Source organism: Mus caroli, chromosome X (genome assembly GCF_900094665.2).
Source record: "Mus caroli chromosome X, CAROLI_EIJ_v1.1, whole genome shotgun sequence".
Lineage (NCBI taxonomy): Eukaryota > Metazoa > Chordata > Mammalia > Rodentia > Muridae > Mus > Mus caroli.
The window spans coordinates 61,346,269-61,352,393 of NC_034589.1; positions in this window are offsets into that span (position 1 = coordinate 61,346,269).

The following is a 6,125-nucleotide window of genomic DNA, read 5'->3' on the forward strand; positions in this document are numbered from 1 at the left end:
AATTGCAGGTACGGACTGTTATGAGACATTAAATGGGTTCTAGGAACTAAACTTAGGTTTTACTAAAAAGCAGACAGGGCTCTTAACTTCTGAACCATTTCTTTAATACCATGTTTTTGTTTTTATTAACATATGTTAATTATACATAATAATGAGTTTCCTTATGATATTTTTGTATGTGTATATTTTGAACTTTGACCATAATTGCCTACAATTACCACCTCTTGTCGCTTACATTTCTATAAATTCTCTTCATTTTATTGTTTGTATTTGTTAGCAACATATTAATGATCACAGAACCCAGAGCAAGCTTTCCAGACCAATGTCTAAATTACACTTTACTTTTTAGTTCTCTCATGCGATTTATTTTTTCTACAAAGAAATTATTTGTTTGGAGTACAAACCTATTACCAAAGCACTGTAAGCTTTGAGAGCCTATAACCAACTCACAAATAAAATGGAAAATAAAATGTATATTTCAATTGTTTTTTATGTACACTCAACTTTATATGATGACAGCCCCATCAACACATCTCCTGATAGGTGAATCACATACCACTTACAGAAAAATATATTGACACTAAAACTAATGCAACCTTTATCTCCATCTTCTCACTGTTTTCTGTGCTAAGAGTCTCTAAAACTGTGTTCTTGAACTATTGCTCTGCTATACTTAGTTCTTTTAAAGATGTTACCAATGATGAAATTTGAATAATTAGCTCAATGTGCTCAGCAGATGGTATCTAAAGCTTAGAAAATTTCTCCTTTGAATTTTTTTGAGGGTTGTTTTGAGGAGGCAAAGTCTAATGTGGTATTTTAGGTAGTGTGATGGTTAGCGTTTTGAATATTTTAAATGTTTTTATTGTTATATGTATGGGTATTTGTTTATATGTAGGCATCATGTGAATGCTGGTGCCTGATTCCCATGTACTGATCTTAGAGATTTGAGCTGCCATGTGGGTGTTAGAAATCAAACACAGGTCCTCTAGAAAGTAGTCAGTGGTCTTATCTCTGTGTCACCTCTTCAAACTTGTGATTTTTAGGTTGATAATCAATTTTGTACAATATTGAATCATGTAAGAAGGGAGTCTAAATGAGGAATTGTCTAGATTAGGTTGGCCTGTGGGCAAACCATTGAGGGACTTTCCTAATGGTGTTGAAAATGAGAGCTGTCAATCAAAGAAAACACACGGTGGGACTCCTGTCTCAAGGTACATATGTAGCAGAGGATGGTCTAGTCGGTCATCAATGGGAGGAGAGGCCCTTGGTATTGTGAGGGTTCTATGCCCCAGTATAGGGGAATGCCAGGGCCAAGAAGCAGGAGTGGGTAGGTTGGGGAGCAGGGCAAGGGGGGAGTGGATAGGGGATTTTCCGGGAGGAAACTAGGAAAGGGGATAACATTTGAAATGTAAATAAAGAAAATATCTAATTTAAAAAAAAAAATAGAAAGAAAGAAAATGAGAACTGTCCATTGTGGGTAACATAGTTCTTTAGCCAGGGCTCTCCAGAGTTGTGTAGTACTGGAAAAAGTAAGCTGAGCTTAGTATGTACGCATTAACGTATCCCCGTCTGCTCTTGACTAAGATTGTTATGTGGCCCTTTGATAACATAAATTATTTCCAGTTTGACTTCTTGACAATGATGACCCAAAATCTGAAACTTTGAAGTGAATTAACTGAACCTCACTCCAAAATTACAATTATCAGGTATTTTATCTCAGCAACAGGAAGAAAACAGAGACTATTTTGAAGAATCAATAAATATGTCTTCAATTACTTTTTTATTTTGAACGTATAACTGAAATTCTATTTATAATGAAATTATTTAAAACAGTTTTGTTTAACCCAAGTGTTTTGCAATAAAATTTAGTTTGGTGTAATAGAAACTTAGATTATTGATTAAGTTGTCTATAAAATTCTAGGATAATAAGTAGAAACTACCTTACTCCTGATAATTACAAGTATTTACATTCTAAAATGAAGAATGTTGCCTTAGAAAGTTAGAGTTACTATGGAGTTTTCCATAAAGAAATTTTCTTTTATCTAGTAAAAGTTTATTCACACATAAAAGTGATATTCAAATTCTGAATTCATTATATGAGAAGCAATATGCAAGAATTTCCAAGAGAAGTAAACAAAATTAAAAAGCATACCTTATATACAGAATCACATAAAGTCTCAATAAAGTGCTTAAAAGGTATGAATAAACATTTGATCAACAACCTCAACTAAACTATGCTAAAACTTGGAAAAATTAGTGAGAATCAGTGGCACTTCAACCAAAAACTACTCCCTTCTTTCTCCATTCAGTTGAGTCTGACAAAGTTGTACACTATGCAGATGTGTCCAGAAGAGTAGCCTTTCTGCCCCCAATTACAAGACAGAAATATTGTATCTTCCCGAGAATGGTAAGATATGGCATTATAATTCATTTGTCACTTAATTTCATATTGAAAATGGAATTAAATTAGATATCAAGAACATAAGGAATTATGAGAAATTCATATATATGTAAAACTAAATGCTATACTATTAAAAAATAGTTCAAAGAAGGATAAAATGAGAAAAAATTTAAATAAGTAATAAAATAATAAAAAAAAGCAGTGAAGTACTGCCCCCAAATTTGTCGCAAGCAGAGAAAATACTAAGAGAAATTTATAGTTATATAAATAAAAAGTATTCACTTGATTTTATATAAATTGTATAAAGAAAGTCAAACAATGAGCAAGTGACTCAATAGGAGTATAAGCTTTATATGGAGAAAGGAACTATGGAGGAGAAGTCTTGAGTCCAAGAATGATTGCAAGCCCTCTATTGCCTTTTTACAGACCAGGATATTTATAAGAAATGAAAGGATAATAGAGAAGTGGATAGTTTTTATTTATTTTTGTTGTTGTTGCTGCGGCTGCTGCTGTTTTGTGCTCCCCCGCCCCTCAGGGTTTGACATTTTTAGGAGTAGTTAGGGAGAAGGATATATGGTGAGATAATGAATGCCTGGTGATTGATAAACATTTCTTCTGGCCATACTTTACTGGGAAGTATATAAGGTAGGGAGGACAAAAATCTCAAAAAGCAAATTAAATTACTCCTGAGATACAAGTTACTTTAGTTTGGAGAATTGCCATAGTTTAACTAAATTTGAAGAACTTTACTAATTGGGTGACAATAGATAATAAATAGTATGAAAGAATAGGTATGTAGAAAATTTGTCCCTTATAAAACATTATTGTGAAGTGTTCATAAAACATTTGATACAATTAAATTTTATTCTCCAGATATAAATGTTGCCTCAGAGTCTTACTGCTCAATAAACTTACCTTTGTAGTTATTTCTGAACTCTGGCTAGCTGGTTCAACCCAGCTGTTTTGGCTGAAAACTACTTCCCGAGTTGTATGATTCAATCTGGCTTCTCTCAGTCTTCTGATTGCTCTTCCTGGCCTCATCTCATATTCCATACACTACATCACCTTTTTCTCTCTCTTGCTGCTATTAAGTAGCCTCTCTTTCTAGTTCTGTTCTCACGTGAGTTGGGTATATCCTATGTCTGATTCATTCTGTAATATCTTTCTCTTATTCATCACTTTGTGTGCCCCTCATTTAAACGTCACTTTCAAACATGGCTGCTTCTTTCTACAAACTAATTTTACTTTCATTGTTTGGGATCCACCCAGAGGGACTAAAGGTATGTTTTTCCAGCCAGATCACACAGACCTAGAAAGTCTTTGGATGTGATCCCTTTCCAGAGCAGTCATTTTGTTGGGTTAAAATCACTTGTGAAATATTTGTTTAAACAGAGTTGATGAAAATTAATGAAGAAATTAAATGGTAACATAAATTGGCTTAAAATAAATATTATACTTCATTTTCTTCAGAGAGAAGAACAAAATTGCCCATAATCAACAGCTATTAGAAATGTTTATTTCATTATGTTTTGTTGAAAATTAAGAATACTCCTCTACCATTGCTGAGTTCCAGGAATAATTAAAGATAAAAATAAGAGGATAAACATAATTTATGTTTTATTTTAAGCTATCAAATGACCAGAAGATCAGAAACACCGAGTAAAATCCTTATTAGATTTCTCAATGATTGTTTTATTTTTTAAAACCGCTGAAAGTCTCAGAGAACCCTTGTGAAAATGGGACAGAAAGATTTTAAGAGTCAGAGAATCAGAGTTTACTATGAGATGGTTTCACCTAGTAATAGCAGATTTACCCAACAAGTTTTACCAATATCACTGCCCAAATGTTAGCTGAAAAAAGAAAGACACAAAGAGACTTGCCAAACTTGAACTCACTCCTACACAAAGAACTATAAACAACTGAGCATAGCAGAGAGTAGTAGAGGTAGTCTTTCCCAGGAAAGAACACAGCAACTGGTTGTCCAATGTCAAACAGTCTGTACTAACCACATTCATGCTTACATTTATTTGCAAGTTTTTATAATAAAATCTATATAAGATAAAAAAAATAATATAACACCTCAAGTAACTGATGCCATAGAGCTTTGGTTTGGTCACCTACATAAATGCTGAGGTTGGTGATAATAGGAATATGGGAGGATCAAGGAAGTCAAAAGCTTAAATAAATGCTGAAAGAAGCACTGTGTTAGTAATGACAGTGGAGAAAGGGAGATGGATATTTTGAATAAAGAGGACATTAAATAGAGTCTGAAAATATCATAAGATAAAAATGTTTTCTATGTACACGGGAAAGAAAATAGATAAAAAGAGAGAAATCTTAAGAATGGCATTATTAAAAAGACAAGTAACAACCTAATCTTTTTCACAATTGAATTAAAAGTGATAAGCCTATATAACCTTGACCAGAATTCCCCAAGGACTTGAGAAAAAAAAAAAAACATGGTAAAGGAAGATACAAATTATTAAGTAAAATAGAGTTCACATGTTCTAGGGATGACTAATAATTTAGAAATCTAGATCTAGATGCCATGAAGGACTTTAACACAGATGCTATTAAGATATTAAATATATAGACCCATGAGAGAATGGAAAAGGAGGTGCTTTCTCAGATGACTCACCACTGCCATTTGATATACTTGTGCACCCTCTATAGTCATTTCTGAGAGACAAAAAGGAAGAATCCATCCTGTAGGAAATAAAAGTCCATTGTGGAGGCACCTGTGATTTGGAAAGCAACCATTAACTGAGATTTTCTTCCCCCAGAATGTATTAGCTGATAGTCAAGGAAAATACTTCCAAAATAATCTTCCTTCTTGGTAAGAGCTTACCAATACCTTTGCTGACTGAACAATAAGGGCCTTCCTGCATAAGCAGGTTGGACCAGTCAGCCTTCCTTGCATGGAAACCTAGGCTAAGAATCTCATGTTGATACTAGCATGAAGCACCCACTAGGGTGAGAAATAAAGATACATTTGGACTGGCAGGACGGATAGGGGAGGGGTGGCTGATTCTGGATACAGTACTGTCTATAATTAAAAGAATGATTAAAAGAAAAGAGTACAAGAGTCTGAGGGCTTTGAAAAGCAAGAACAGAGCCTGTTTCAAACAGCTTAGAGTAGGAAATTCTAATCAGTCAGAAACTGTAAGGAGGAGGAAACATAGAACTTCCCATTCCTCCTGGACTACATGTTCCAGAAGAAAGAATGAGTAGTAGATACAGATTCCCTATGTGAGGAGAGGAGAAAATCCTCTCAAAAGACCAAATATACTAGATCTGCAGCATCACCCACTGGTATATCTTCTTTGGGCTAGGTCCTCTCAGTGAAAGTCTTTGACACATTCTCAAAAAATCACTGACATGGAAAATTAAAGAACAGAGATTTTGACCTCATGACCATATGATAAAATTACAGTCTGTGAGTCATGTCAAAAGACTCAGAACAACCTAAAGTTTGAATCACTGTTTACTTCCTAAGGACATAGCTTTATAATGGACTACAGGGCTCAGGCAGATGCTGCCTTTAAAAATTATGTAGTTGGGTTAAGGTGAAGGCTTTTCTATAGTAAACACATCTTCTTTTGAAAATGACATGAAGCCGGGCGTAGTGGCGCACGCCTTTAATCCCAGCACTCGGGAGGCAGAGGCAGGTGGATTTCTGAGTTCGAGGCCAGCCTGGTCTACAAAGTGAGTGCCAGGACAGCCA